Genomic DNA, 15,434 nt, shown 5'->3' with positions numbered 1-15,434 from the left:
ATTTTGTTTCAATATTTAAATAAATACCATCATTGTCTATTAAGACACTAAAAGTTGATGGAACATTTTTTGTAGGGCTGCTGTGTTTTAACAAGGAAAGACTCATGTGCTTATGGATGAAGACGACTTGTACTTGTGATTGTGCTTGTGAACAGTAAAGAGGAGTGCTTGTGCAATTGACAGGGTTGGTTATTGTTTTTTTATTTAAAAACAATATTTTTTGCCAAATTACAATAGACTGGCATGTGCCAATTCAAATGGGTCCCACCAGAAGTTAAACTGCATTGATAAACGAAGCCCCTTCGTTAGTCATCACTTTACCGTGGAGGAGGGGTTTGCACGCCCCAATGATCCTAGCAGCCATCTTGTCTGGGGCTTCATGCCCCTGGTAGGGTCATCCATGGCAAACGGATCCTAGGTGAAGGGCCAGACAAAGCACGGCTCTCACAAGCCCCTTATGAAGAAAAACATAAATGGATTTTGTTTTCCCTCGCCCGGACGCGGGTCACCGGGCCCCACATCTGGAGCCAGGCGTGGAGGTGGGGCTCGAAGGCGAGCGTCTGGTGGCCAGGCCTTCGCCCACGGGGCCCGGCTGGGCACAGCCCGAAAAGGAAACATGGGTCCCCCTTCCCATGGGCTCACCACCTGCCGGAGGGGCCAAAGGGGTCGGGTGCAGTGCAAAATGGGCGGCGGAAAAAGGCAGGGACCTTGGCGGACCGATCCCTGGCTGCAGAAGCTGACTCTTGGGACATGGAATATCGCCTCTCTGACTGAAAAGGAGCCCGAGCTGGGCGTGGGAGGAGTTTGGCGAGGCCATGGAGAATGACTTCCGGATGGCTTCGAGGAAATTCTGGTCCACCATCCGGCGTCTCAGGAGGGGGAACCAGTGCACCGTCAACACTGTTTACACTGGAGATGACGTGCTGCTGACCTCGACACGGGACGTCGTGAGTCGGTGGGGAGAGTACTTTGAAGACCTCCTCAATTCCACCGACACGCCTTCCATTGTGGAAACAGGGCCTGGAGACTCTGAGGTGGACTCTCCAATCTCTGGGGTCGAACTCACTGAGGTAATCAAAAAAGTCCTCTGGGGCATGGCCCCGGGGGTGGATGAGATCCGCCCAGAGTTTTTAAAGGCTCTGGATGTTGTGGGACTATCATGGCTGACACGCCTCTACAGCATTGCGTGGACATCGGGGACGGTGCCTCTGGATTGGCAGACTGGGGTGGTGGTTCCCCTCTTTAAGACGGGAGACCGGAGGTTGTGTTCCAACTATAGGGGAATCACACTCCTCAGCCTCCCTGGTAAGGTCTATTCAGGGGTGCTGGAGATGATGGTCTGTCGGGAGGTCGAACCTCGGATTAAGGAGGAGCAGTGTGGCTTTTGTCCTGGCCATGGAACAGTGGACCAGCTCTACACCCTGGGCAGGATCCTCGAGGGGGCATGGGAGTTCGCCCAACCTGTCCACATGTGTTTTGTGGACTTGGAGAAGGGGTTCAATCGTGTCCTTCGGGAAGTTTTGTGGAGGGTGCTTCGGGAGTACGGGGTGCTGAGCCAACTGATAAGGGCGGTTTGGTCCCTGTATCACCAATACCAGAGTTTGGTCCGCATTTCTGGCAGTAAGTCAGATTCTTTCCCAGTGAGGGCTGGACTCTGCCAAGGCTGCCCTTTGTCACCGATTCTGTTCATAATGGTTATGGACAGAATTTCTACACGCAGCCAAGGCGTTGAGGGGGTCCAGTTCTGGGACCTCAGCATTGCGTCTCTGCTTTTTGCAGATGACGTGGTGCTGTTGGCTTCTTCAAGCCGTGATCTCCAGCTCTCACTGGGGTGGTTCGCAGCCGAGTGTGAAGTGGTCGGGATGAGGGTCAGCACCTCCAAATCCGAGGCCATGGTCCTCGGTCGGAAAAGGGTGGGATGCCCTCTCCGGATCGGGGATGAGATCCTGCCCCAAGTGGAGGAGTTCAAGTATCTTTGGGTCTTGTTCACGAGTGAGAGCAGGATGGAGCGCGAGATCGACAGGCGGTTTGGTGCAGCGTCGGCAGTAATGCGAACTCTGTACTAATCCGTCGTGGTGAAGAGAGAGCTGAGACAAAAGGCAAAGCTCTCAATTTACCGGTCGATCTACGCTCCTACCCTCAACTATGGTCACGAGCTTTGGGTCGTGACCGAAAGAACGAGATCCAGAATACAAGCGGCCGAAATGAGTTTCCTCTGCAGGGTGTCCGGGCTCTCCCTTGAGAAGCTTGGTCATCCGGGAGGGACTCGGAGTAGAGCCGCTGCTCTTCTACGGTGAGAGGAGCCAGATGAGGTGGCTCAGGCATCTCATCAGGATGCCTCCTGGACGCCTCCCTTTGGAAGTGTTCCGGACATGTCCCACCGGTAGGAGACCTCGCGGGCGATCCAGGACGTGCTGGAAAGACTATGTCTCTCGGCTGGCCTGGGAACGCCTTGGGATTCCCCGGGTTGAGTTGGATGAAGTGGCTGGGGAGAGGGAAGCCTGGGAGTCCCTCCTAAAGCTGTCTCCCCCTCGACCCAACCCGGATAAGCGGAATAGGATGGATAAATGGATGGATGATAAACGAGGTTTTAAACGTGATTGTCTGTCTGCACTCGGCATAATTTCTCTGTTTATGTGAACATGTTCACACGTGCCGGTATAAATTATGTGAACGTATGATTGTTGCACGGAGTATGATATAGGCGGCTATCCGTTGCAATATTGATATTCTTTCGCAGAGCATCAACAAATTGAGATATACTCTTATTGTTCCTCTCCACGGAAATGGTATACTCTTTATTGTTCCTCTCCACAGAAATCTTTAGTAAAAGGCGAAAGATTTATTCGATCTGAAGAGAAACGAGTGATCTGAAAATCTGAGTCAAAACGGGCCACCCCACTGCTGGTCTCACTAAATTCACAGGCGGTCTCACACTCAAATTGCAGCAACCATTCCTTCTAATACAAACAATAGAAGTTGATGGATTTACTATACTTACAAGGACTCAAGCAAAATAGAATGTTTAAACGAGTATTTTGTGTTCATTAATGTCTCACTTACTTTAAACATTGTTGGCGCACAGGATTGTAGGTATCTGATCGAACACTGATGGCGCTCGTTCTTTCAATTATATTGGGCGTCTATTTTGATTATTGATGGTAAAAACAGTTGTATGTCTTGGTACGTGTACTTTTGGTCTGAGAGAACGGGAAATGATCCCATCCCTGTGTTTTATTTGAAAATTTGTAATTTCATAACTTTATTCAACACAAATCGGGAAACAAAATACGATCGTAATTTCTCAAATGATTTTTCAAACTTCGGAAATGCTCTATGTCTCCCTTGTGTCGCAAATAATTGAGGCTTTTGACGTTGCTGGCATGGTTTGGAGTGTAATTCACCTCCACTGCGTTGGTGGCGTTTGATATTTGACATTAGAAAATATTTCTGTCATTTTACTTTAGAAAGTAAAAGTTGTTTTCTAGAAATCCATACTTGTGATGTATGAGGAACAACAATCGGGCGCATTCTTAAAAAGACAGACCTACAGCCGACAAAAAGGTTTTGATACGTTCATATCATATGACGAGTCAGGAACGTGGTAATTACATATTGAAATGAAAAGAGACTACCGTTCAAGATGGCGGCGCGTGCACACGCAGCGGCCACTCTCTGTCCCGTTCGGTGTTTTGTGAGTGTTTACTGAGTGTTTGTCTGGCAGTTTTGTGTGTATTCGTCTCGTGTGATACGTCGTGCTACTAGTGCGGCGGGCATGTTCTGCTCAACATCGGCGGAAGTGGGTTTTATGGCGTTCTGGACTTTGGTGCGGAGAGATTTGCTGCTGGTGTTAGCGCTCGGACTGCTTCGTCATGGAGCGATGCCGGACTGGCCTGCTCTTCCTCCCCCGGTTGGACTGCGTCCTGAGCTCGGACTGCTCCGTCCTGGAGCATTGTTGGGATGCGTCGGCAGCGGGTCTGCGAGGCAGCGGAAGAGGGGCCAGCGCGGAGACGTCGGGCCAGGCTTGCGGCCAACCCAGCTCGCCCATCCGTGCCTTCCATTCTCCTGGCGTACGTTCGTTCGCGGGACGACAAGATGGGTTGCGTTCGCCTGATAGGATCCACGAACCGGACAGTGCGTGCCTGCTGTGTGCTCGTGTTCACAGTGGCCTGGTTGACTGTCATCTTACCGGACTCTGCTGTGCATCGGGAGCGGCTAGCGTGCTATCACGCTTATTGTTCATTGATGTTGACTTCTTATGTTATTTTTCCTGTGTTGTTTACTTGTATGTGCGTTGTGAACTCTGTCTTGTCACCCTGGGATAGTGAGAAACGTAATTTCGATCTCTTTGTGTGTCTTGACATGCGGAGGAATTGACAATAAAGGAGACTTTGACTTTGACTTTGAATTTTGCATTTGCTAATTTGGTGAATACAGTTTAACGAGCAAATGCAGTGTTAGAGATTCGCTCAGTCCAACTTATTTTGCAAGAACCACACGGGAGACGAGTAAGTCCCTTTAGACACCTGCAGGTGGAGAGTCCATTCGTCGCTGTGCGTACAGCGATGTTCGAATGGAGGTCTGACTCTCGCCTCCTGCAAGAGCATTTTTATTAAGAGAAACAGGGTGGGGGTAAGAGTGGACTGAATAGAGAAAGCCCTTGACCTCTAGTCAAAACATAGCAAGGGGTGTTTTACGACTTTGTGTAGGATGGGACACGCTAGGTGATTTATCACAGGTTGCATTCCAACATAAGCATAAAACTAATCTAGCTAGGTTATTTATTACAGGCTGCATTCCAACATAATCATACGATAAGAATAATCTGGAGAACCCTGACACACAGTTCCAGAGTACAGTTAATTACATAATCAAAAGTGTTCAGTGTGTCACAGCATCGCAGACTTAAACTCCATGTGCATACTACTGCGCTTAATTTTTGTTTTCATCAGAAAGACCAGAGGAGAGCGCGAACACAGTCCCCCACTACCAGAAATAATGCAGTCAAGATTCACACAGTAGGGGAATTTGCAGAGGTCAGCACAACCGTAGTGCAATGGCTGAGCCTCACATGGGGTGAACCACCTTCTTGATCATGGGCCGACGTCTTTACCGCACACGCCATTTTCAGTCACGGGCTTAATTGCTAAAAACGTGTGGCACACATACACACTCAGTGGATGAAACAGGATTCGTAGAACTGTTTAAGTCAAAGTCAAAGTCAAAGTCAGCTTTATTGTCAATTTGTCCACATGCCGAAGACATACAAAGAAACCGAAATTTCGTTCCCCCCTATCCCATGGTGACAAGACATGGCCCACAACAGACAAACAAGTAAACAAGTATAACAAAAGCGTGCTGAATAAATAATGAATAAATAACACAACAAATAAATAAATAAGAGGAGCAAAAAAAGGAGCAAGTGTGCGTACAGCAGACATTCCAGAAAATAGCGCAACAGTGCCGCACGCTACGCAGAAGGGGGTAGCGAGTTCAGGGCCCTAACAGCCTGGAGAAAGAAGCTGTTGGCGAGTCTGGTGGTGCGGGAGCGCAGGCTCCTATACCTCTTCCCAGAGGGCAGAAGGTCAAACAAAGAGTGAGCCGGGTGACTCACATCTCTGGCAATCGAGGTTGCCTTGCGGGCGAGATGGGAGGTGTAAATGTCCTTCAGGGAGGGGAGCGAAGCACCAATAATCTTACCAGCCGTATTCACTATGCGCTGCAGGGCCTTCAAGTTCTGTTCAGTGCAGTTACCACCCCAGACAGCGATGCAACTGGTGAGGACGCTCTCAATGGTGCCACGGTAGAATGTAGACAGGACTGCCTGAGGAGCACATGCACGCCTGAGCTTCCGCAGGAAGTACAAGCGGCGCTGAGCTTTCTTTGCCAGTGACGAGGTGTTTGCGGACCAGGAGAGGTCCTCACTGATGTGCACCCCCAGGAACTTGGTGCAGCTCACCCACTCCACCACAGCACCGTCGATGATCAGCGGCAGGTGTGTTGTGTGACCCTTCCGGAAGTCAACAACGATTTCCTTGGTCTTATTGACGTTCAGCAGGAGGTTGTTGTCCCTGCACCACATGGTCAGAAGGTCAACTTCCGACCTGTACCGAGTCTCGTCGCCCTTCGTGATGAGACCCACCAGAGTCGTGTCGTCAGCAAACTTCACTATGCGGTTGTCGCTGTAGGTCGCAGTGCAGTCATGCGTCAGCAGGGTGAAGAGCAATGGACTAAGCACGCAGCCCTGGGGGCCCCCGTGCATGCATTGCCTTTTTTAACCTGAGAACCCTAAAACTGTATGAATTTGTATTTATTGAAAACGTCCAACATTACCACTGAATAATATTTTTTTTCCTGAACAAGTTTTGAAAATGACAAATATATCAAATAACAATAACATAAACAGTTCACCGCCACACAGCCCCAAGCACCGGCATCGACTTCCAGGCGTGTGGCAGCGTGGACTTCCATCCCTGGAGGTGGCACTTCCAGCCACAGAGGTCGAAGAGAGCTCCATAGAATAGGACCGGGTGTGCGTGAAACATATAATAGTTTTTCAAACCTTCTGTGTCACTCCAAATCATTAAATCCTTCAAACTAGTGGTAGAGTGTCCGCCCTGAGACTGGAAGGTTGTGGGTTCAAACCCCGGCCGGGTCATACCTATAAAAATGGGACCAATTGCCTCCCTGCTTGGCACTCAACATTAAGGGGTGGAATTGGGTGTTAGATCACCAAATGATTCCCGAGCGCGGCACCGCTGCTGCTCACTGCTCCCCTCTCCCCCAGGGGATGGATCAAAATCACACGGGGATGGGTTGAATGCAGAGGACAAATCTCACCACACCCAGATGTGTGTGTGATGATCATTGGGAAAAAAAAACTCTCCGTCCTCTGTGTCACTTACAAGCAAAGCCACTAAAGATGCCGGTAGTACATGGGGCCCTTCGTCATCTTCGTCATCCCGTGATCGAATCCTTTGTCCTTTAAGTAAACAACCGCCGCGCCGCTGATGTCACTTGCAGTTCAAACTACAGTAATCCCTTGCTACATCACGGTTCGTTTATCCATTTTTCGTTTTTTTTTTTTATTTTGAAAATTTGTGACAAAAAATCACGTATAAGTTGCTCCTCAGTATAAGTCGCCCCCCCACCCAAACTATGAAAAGAAACGTGACTTATAGTCCAGAAAATACGGTAATGACAACACACAATACAACAAAACACAACACAACAATACTTACCGTAATTTCTGGACTATAAGCCGCACCGGACTATAAGCCGCACCAGCTAAAATTCAGGGATATTTTAGTTTTTTTCTTACATAAGCCGCACCGGACTATAAGCCGCACGTGCACATGAGTTTTTTTACAAAGAAAGACAGTACACAGAAAGCCGTAAAAATCCATAAATACGCCTCGCCGCCATTTAAGCCTCAGGGTTCAAAGTAACCTTCTGAATAAAATGCATTAAAAGTTCACATTCATTACAACTTGTTTTTGGTGAGCAAAATGTCAGAAGAATTGAATTTAAATGCTAATTGATTGGGTTTTAATACAATGCAGATGGTCCAAACAGCGCCACTGCTTTGTGTAATCTCTAAGAGAAAGGGTTTGGAGCCCTTTGACGCAGGTCACCTAGCGTGCATTCCTACTAAAGCTCATAATAGTCACAAGCAACACAGCCAGAATAAGCAGCAGCCATAGTAGTGTTTCAAAATAGTATTTTTGTTGTTGTTTTTTTTTTTTTTCAAGATACCGCACAACAGTGGTCCACAGCGTTTTTACGAGTGCATAAAAGTGATCAAGTCATCACAAAAATCACTAAAAAAATCTTATATAAGCCGCACCTGACTATAAGCCGCAGGGTTCAAAATTTTGGAAAAAGTCGCGGCTTATAGTCCAGAAATTACGGTACCTTTCCTTTAAAATCTTTTTCTCTACCTAACACAGACAGATAATGGGAGAATGTGTCACAATGTGAAGGAGATGTATTGGGTAATGCAGAAACAAAATAAAAACTATTATTTAATGTTAGACACATTATCCACTAGGCTACTTTCCTCTTGACATTCATTAAATTGACAACGAAGGGACTTGAACCCCTTAATCTTCTGATCCAGTCAGTTAACTCCACTTGAATCTAGGCTGTAGATTTACTGTGTATGCTCAAAAATCATTGCACTGCTATCACTTGTCAGAATTTCCTGTATGGCTATCTGGCCTAATGGATAAGATTTCAAATCTAAACAGGTATTCATGTCTAGTGTATCATCAAATTGAAAGAGGAAAATATGTCACGGTCGGGTGTGGAGCATGGAGCAGGACGACCAAGTGCAGCCCGGACCAGGGTCCACCGAAGCAACTCAAAATACAGACTCGGTAAACTGACATGACCTAAACAATAACTTGACTGACCAGGACGTGAAACAAGAAGACAGCAGGACACGACGGCACCAAGACAGCACGCCAACACCGAACGACAGCAACCAAAACCAAAACCAATGATCCGACAGGGAGAGAGGGGCAGACAGGACTTTTATACACGACAGGTAACGAGAGGCAGGTGGGAACAATCACACTGATCATGGGCACACAGGAGGGGAGGGGCGAATACACAGACAGAAACCAAGACAGACACATAGTGGAGCAGTTGGGGGCGAGACGTGACAGAACCCCCCCCACAAGGGACGTCTCCCGACGTCCCAAAAAAAAAAAAAACTAGGGGAACCGAACCGCGCCGCACTCGGGCGGCGACTTGGGGAACCGAACCGCGCCGCACTCGGGCGGCGACATGGGGAACCGAACCGCGCCGCACTCGGGCGGCGACTTGGGGAACCGAACCGCGCCGCACTCGGGCGGCGACTTGGGGAACCGAACCGCACCGCACTCGGGCGGCGACTTGGGGAACCGAACCGCACCGCACTCGGGCGGCGACTTGGGGAACCGAACCGCACCGCACTCGGGCGGCGACTTGGGGAACCGAACCGCACTCGGGCGGTGACTTGGGGGAACCGAACCGCACTCTGGCGGCGACTTCGGGGAACAGATCCGCACTCTGGCGGCGACTGCGGGGACAGATCCGCACTCTGGCGGCAACTGCGGGGACAGATCCGCACTCTGGCGGTGACTGCGGGGACAGATCCGCACTCTGGCGGCGACTGCGGGGACAGATCCGCACTCTGGCGGCGACTGCGGGGACAGATCCGCACTCTGGCGGCGACTGCGGGGACAGATCCGCACTCTGGCGGCGACTGCGGGGACAGATCCGCACTCTGGCGGCGACTGCGGGGACAGATCCGCACTCTGGCGGCGACTGCGGGGACAGAACCGCACTCTGGCGGCGACTGCGGGGACAGATCCGCACTCTGGCGGCGACTGCGGGGACAGAACCGCACTCGGGCGGTGACTGCGGGGACAGATCCGCACTCGGGCGGTGACTGCGGGGACAGATCCGCACTCTGGCGGTGACCTAGGGGACAGAGCCGCACTCTGGCGGTGACCTAGGGGACAGAGCCGCACTCTGGCGGTGACTTCGGGAACAGAACCGCGCTCGGGCGGCGACTTGGGGAACACAACAGCACACGGGCGGCGACTTGGGGAAACAGAACCGCACTCCGCGGAAACTCGGGGAAACACAACCGCACTGGGGCGGCGCCTTGGGAAGTCTGTACCGCGATCGGCGGCCACTCACAAAGTCCGTACAGTGATCGGCGACATTCGGAAGGCGGGGCTGTGCGCGGCGGCAAGAGCCATCACGCGCCGCAGCAGAGGGAGCGGAGCCAGGGACGATCGCGGGTCCGACGCAGCTGGCTTGGATGTCTGGCGACGTTCGCGGGTCCTGCGACGCTGAAAAACTTTAAAACTTTAGCCAATGTTCATCATTTTAACATATACACACACACATGCAGAGCTCTCGCACGCAAAAGGTAGTTCCCAGCACCAATGATTCGTCACAGGCTGGCCATTTCCTGTGGTCGATCATGAGCTGGTCCCTCCCATGCACACGAGGACAGCACATTCTTATTTTATTTATTTATCTTCTAGAAGCAAGTTGCATTTCTTTACCACTTGATTTCTCAACTTCCTTTCTACTCCATACTTTTTCTTCCACTTCGGCATATATTGCATACAATTAAGAAATCTACTCGCCATGTACTTCTCATCTCCGTCAAGAGGTAGAGATTTACCGTTTTTATTTCCCATCTTAATTCTAGTAATTTTAGGTTTTACAATCTCTTTGTCTCAAAAAATATTATTATTATTATTATTACTATTATTACTTATTTATTTCTTTGAGGATCCTCAATGCAGGTTTAAATTGACCTTTCAACAAATTACTAGCCTGTATTATTGCCGTGGATCAATGCTAGAACTGCTATTTAGTCAATTTATCCTACCAGTCACACTCTCAATTACACAAACTCCAGCGCTTTGTATTTTTCTCATGGCTCGGACAAACCAAAGCCGTATCTCATAGCTCGGACAAACCAAAGCCGAATCTCATAGCTCGGACAAACCAAAGCCGAATCTCATAGCTCGGACAATCCAAAGCCGAATCTCATAGCTCGGACAAACCAAAGCCGAATCTTATAGCTCGGACAAACCAAAGCCGTATCTCATAGCTCGGACAAACCAAAGCCGTATCTCATAGCTCGGACAAACCAAAGCCGAATCTCACGTGCACCTGTGTTTTTTTTTTTTTTTTTTTTTTTATACGCGTTTCACAACAACACAATCACACAACTTCAGGCCTTTAACTTACTTGTCCCCTGGTTCGTTGCACTGCCGGGTCCCGTCAATCCACCTCTGTCAGACGAAGGCAGACCTAAGATGCTGGCCCAGCGAAGAATTTCCTTCCCAGGTCTTTCTTTACCAGGTCCGGCTAATGGACGCTGGCCCGTCGACGGTGTACAGCGCGTCGTCCTCCGTCAGCCAGATGATGGGTATGAGGGATCCCGGGTTTCGGCACCAAAACGTTAGAGATTTGCTCACTCCAACTTATTTTGCAAGAACCACACGGGAGACAAGCAAGTTCTTTTAGACACCTGCAGGTGGAGAGATCACTCGCTACAGGAATGAAATCTAAAAGTCTCCTTCCTGCAAGGGCATATTTATTAGGAGGAACAGAGTGGGGGTGAGAGTGGACAGGTTTGGTGTACCCCCGGCCTCTGATAAGATCAGAGCAGGGGGTGTTTTACACTGTTGTGGGAAACAGAACAACTTTGATTGCTTCCCCTGCAGCTGGTCAATCAAGCAAAATCGAATTTTGCCAGGGAACAAAAATAGATCAATTAAACTAAATAAGTCTTCTTCCCATTAAATAAATTATAAAAGTATGTCTTGTAACCAGTCCTTTTCAAACAAGTAAAGTCTGCCCATTTTGTGCCGTAGATTTTGTGTTTATGCCTAGTATTTATACAAAATCATAATTTAAAGGATTTCATTCCTTCATTCACTTTGGAAATTTGGAATTGCAGCACATCAAATTTTGCCTGGGAAGAAAAGTAGATTAAATAAATTTAATAAGTCTTACTACTTCCCATTAAATAAATTAAATACGTCTTACTTGTTCCCACTCCTTTTCAAAAAAGTAGTTTAAAACGAGGGCCCTTCACTCAACCTTTAACCCTATTTATTCACCTTCTAGGCTAAGTGTTAAAGGCTAAATGTTAAAGGCTAAGTGTTAGAGGCTAAGTGCCAGAGGCTAGGCGCCAGAGGCGAGTTTTTGTGGGCTGAAGTTTTAGTAGGGTTAGTGTGAATACAATCCAAAAGAATACAACAGAATACAATACAATAGAATATAATACATAGATTAAATTCAATAGCTCTTACTACTTCCCATTAAATAAATTAAATACGTCTTACTTGTTCCCAATCCTTTTCAAAAAAGTTGTTTAAAACGAGGGCCCTTCACTCAACCTTTAACCTCAACCCCGCACGTCACATTGTGTTGTATCTGTGAATGTTGGTTGTGGCCAAATGATAGTTTTCTTTCATTCGTTTAGGTTCCACGGTGTTTGTTGGCTATATGTTTTCCACTGTCAGAAGGATGAAAATACAAAGTACAACGCTTGGACGTGGGCAAAGACGTCATCGGTGAGTCCTTCCTGTTAAGGATCGGACAGTACAGCCAAGTGCGGGACGACGGACTTTATTGGAAGGGGATGAGGGGAACAGCCGGCGCTGGAGCGGCGATCGGGCTGGAGAGGACAAACGGTTCTGCGGGGGTTTCGAATAGTCAAGCGAGTCAAGTTTCTCCGGGACTGATGAGCGAAGCAGCATCAAGGGACAGACTGGCACTCGGTTCTGCGCTTGCAGCGCTGATATAGCGCTGTCCATGAATCCGTGGCAGGTGACGGTGATTCCACTGACAGGGGGGGCGTGGTCCCGTCGCAGGTGGCACCAGCACGTGACAGAACCCCCCCCACAAGGGACGGCTCCCGACGTCCCCAGGAACCGAAAACAACAAAACAACAACAACAAAAAAAAAAGGAAGGCAATACCCCGGGCGGCCAGGTGGAGGGGTCAGCACACCGCTGAAACGTCCGACACCTCGCCAGACGCAGGCTCGACGGGCGCGGGGGCAGAAGAACCCGGTACCGGTGGGCAAGACCTCCCCGGACCCTCACCCCTGGTCCCCTCGTCCCTCCTCGGGCGCCCGCGCCGAGGACCCGGTTGGTCCGGATGACAGCGATGGAACTCCGTGATGAGCGAACGGTCGAGTATCCAGCGGCTCGGAACCCAGGAGCGGTGCGCGTCGTCATAACCCTCCCAGTCCACGAGATATTGTAGGCCCCGACCACGCCGCCGCGATCGGAGCAGGGAGCGGACAGCGTAAGCCGGGCCCCCATCGACGAGCTGGGGCGGCGGCGGCGGAACGGGCGCCGGCGCCAACGCGCTCTCATGGATGGGCCGCACACGGGACACGTGGAACGTGGGATGAACCTTCATGGAGTCTGGAAGGAGCAGACGGACTGCGGCCGGGCCAATCACCTTCTGGATAGGGAACGGTCCAACAAAGCGGGGCGCCAGTTTGCGGGATCCCGCTCGCAGCGGCAAATCCCGCGTCGAGAGCCACACACGCTGCCCCACTCTGTACTCCGGAGCCGGCGTCCGGTGCTTGTTCGCCTGGCGGGCGTAGCCTGAAACAGAGCGGAGAAGAGTGACCCGGCCCCTCGCCCAGGCACGATGACAACGGCGGACACAAGCCTGGGCCGACGGGCACGCCGCACCACGCTCCTGGTGGGCGAACAAGGGTTGCTGGTACCCGAAGACGCAGTGGAAAGGCGAAAGTCGAGGTGGGAAGGGAATTGTGAGCATACTCTACCCAGGAAAGCTGTTGAACCCACCCGCGCTGGTCCCCGGCGGCCATGCATCGGAGAGCCCTGCCCAGTTCCTGGTTCAGGCGCTCCGCTTGACCGTTGGACTGAGGGTGAAACCCCGAGGAGAGGCTGGCCGTGGCGTCGAGGAGTCGGCAGAACTCCATCCAGAAGGTGGACGCGAATTGAGGTCCTCGGTCTGACACGATGTCTTGTGGAAGACCGTGGTGACGAAACACCTCCCGCACCATGATGGACGCCGTCTGCTTCGCAGATGGGAGCTTAGGCAGAGGGATGAAATGCGTCATCTTGCTAAAACGGTCTACCACCGTGAGGACCACCGTGTTTCCCTCTGAGGGGGGGAGGCCTGTGACAAAGTCAATTGACAGGTGAGACCAGGGACGCTGGCGAACCGGCAAGGGTTGAAGCAGCCCGGCCGGAGGACGAGTAGACGTCTTTTAGCGGTTACAGATTGAGCAGGCTCTGACGTAATCGCTGGTGTCCACTTGCCAGGTGGGCCACCAGAAACGCTGTGCCACCACGTACCTCGTGCGTGCAGCGCCGGGATGACAGGCCAGGCGTGAGTCGTGCGCCCATTGCAGCACGGCCAATCGCAGGCCTTCAGGGACGAACAGGCGACCCTCCGGGCAGTTGCTGGGGCCGGGTTGATCGCGTGATGCGGTTTCCACTTGGCGTTCGATCTCCCATGTGAGAGCCGCCACCCGAACCGAGCTCGGGAGGATAGTGGGAGGCGGACCCTGTCCCTCCTCCCCACCAGGAAACAAACGCGACAGGGCGTCCGCCTTCGCGTTACGGGAACCCGGTCTGTAGGAAAGAGAGAACTCAAACCGGTCAAAGAACAGAGCCCACCGTGCTTGTCTCGCGTTCAGTCTCTTGGCCGATCTCAGATACTCCAAGTTGCGGTGGTCGGTCCAGACAATGAACGGAGTGGTGGCGCCCTCCAGCCAATGTCGCCACTCCTCCAAAGCCAACTTGACGGCGAGGAGCTCACGATTACCGATGTCATACTTCCTTTCTGAGGCTGACAAACGGCGAGAAAAGAAGGCACACGGATGGAGACGATCGTCTTGGCGGCTACGTTGAGACAACACCGCCTCGACACCCACGTCCGAGGCGTCCACTTCGACCACGAACTGTCTGTCGGGATCGGGAACTCTGAGGATGGGAGCGGATGTGAACCTCCTCTTAAGCTCCTGAAATGCCTGTTCCCCCTGTTCTGTCCATTTGTATGGGGAGGCGGGGCTGGTAAGGGCGGTGAGTGGCGCGGCCACCGTGCTGTATCCACGGATAAAACGTCGCTAAAAGTTCGCGAAACCTAAGAATTGTTGCAGCCGCTTGCGTGTCTCGGGAACAGGCCATGACGTGACCGCCTCCACCTTCCCAGGGTCCATTTCGATGGATCCCTCACGCACCACGTAGCCGAGGAATTTGACAGAGGAGGCGTGGAACTCGCACTTCTCTGCCTTCACGTAGAGCGAATTCTCTAGGAGGCGTCGCAGCACCGCCCAAACATGCTTGATGTGCTCAGGAAGCGAGCGGGAGAAGATGAGGATGTCGTCCAAATAAACGAACACAAATTTGTCCAGCATGTCTCGTAACACGTCGTTTATCAGGGACTGGAAAACTGCTGGGGCGTTGGTGAGCCCAAACGGAACCACCAAGTACTCGTAGTGTCCGCTCGGGGTGTTGAAAGCCGTCTTCCACTCGTCTCCCTCCCGGATGCGGATCAGGTGGTAGGCGTTGCGAAGATCCAGCTTTGTGAAGATGGTGGCACCCTGAAGGCTCTCAAAGGCGGAAGAAAGAAGAGGCAGAGGGTATCGGTTCTTTACGGTGATCTCGTTTATTCCCCGGTAGTCGATACACGGGCGGAGCGTGCCCTCCTTCTTCTTCACGAAGAAAAACCCCGCTCCCGCAGGTGAAGAGGACGGCCGTATGATACCGGCTGCCAGGGACTCCCGGATGTATTCCTCCATAGCCCGGCGCTCAGGAGCGGACAGGGAGTAGACGCGTCCCTTGGGAGGGAAGGTGCCGGGCAACAGGTCGATGGCGCAATCGTAGGACCGGTGTGGAGGAAGAGAAGCGGCCCTGGCTTTAC

General features: G+C 51.3%; 1 non-coding gene and 1 pseudogene across 1 annotated transcript; both read right to left on the bottom strand.

Moving 5' to 3' along the window:
- Window positions 1-2,784: 2,784 nt before the first annotated feature.
- On the bottom strand, window positions 2,785-2,869 carry LOC125993240 (U5 spliceosomal RNA; annotated as a pseudogene).
- A 2,089-nt stretch (window positions 2,870-4,958) lies between these two features.
- On the bottom strand, window positions 4,959-5,124 carry LOC125993226 (U1 spliceosomal RNA). Its single transcript, XR_007490069.1, has one exon. It is a non-coding gene; the product is annotated as a U1 spliceosomal RNA (small nuclear RNA).
- Between the last annotated feature and the right edge of the window lie 10,310 nt (window positions 5,125-15,434).

Source organism: Syngnathus scovelli, unplaced genomic scaffold (assembly GCF_024217435.2).
Source record: "Syngnathus scovelli strain Florida unplaced genomic scaffold, RoL_Ssco_1.2 HiC_scaffold_27, whole genome shotgun sequence".
In the NCBI taxonomy this organism is placed as follows: domain Eukaryota; kingdom Metazoa; phylum Chordata; class Actinopteri; order Syngnathiformes; family Syngnathidae; genus Syngnathus; species Syngnathus scovelli.
The sequence above is the reverse complement of the archived record's forward strand: the minus strand, read 5'-3'. Positions and strand labels throughout refer to the sequence as shown.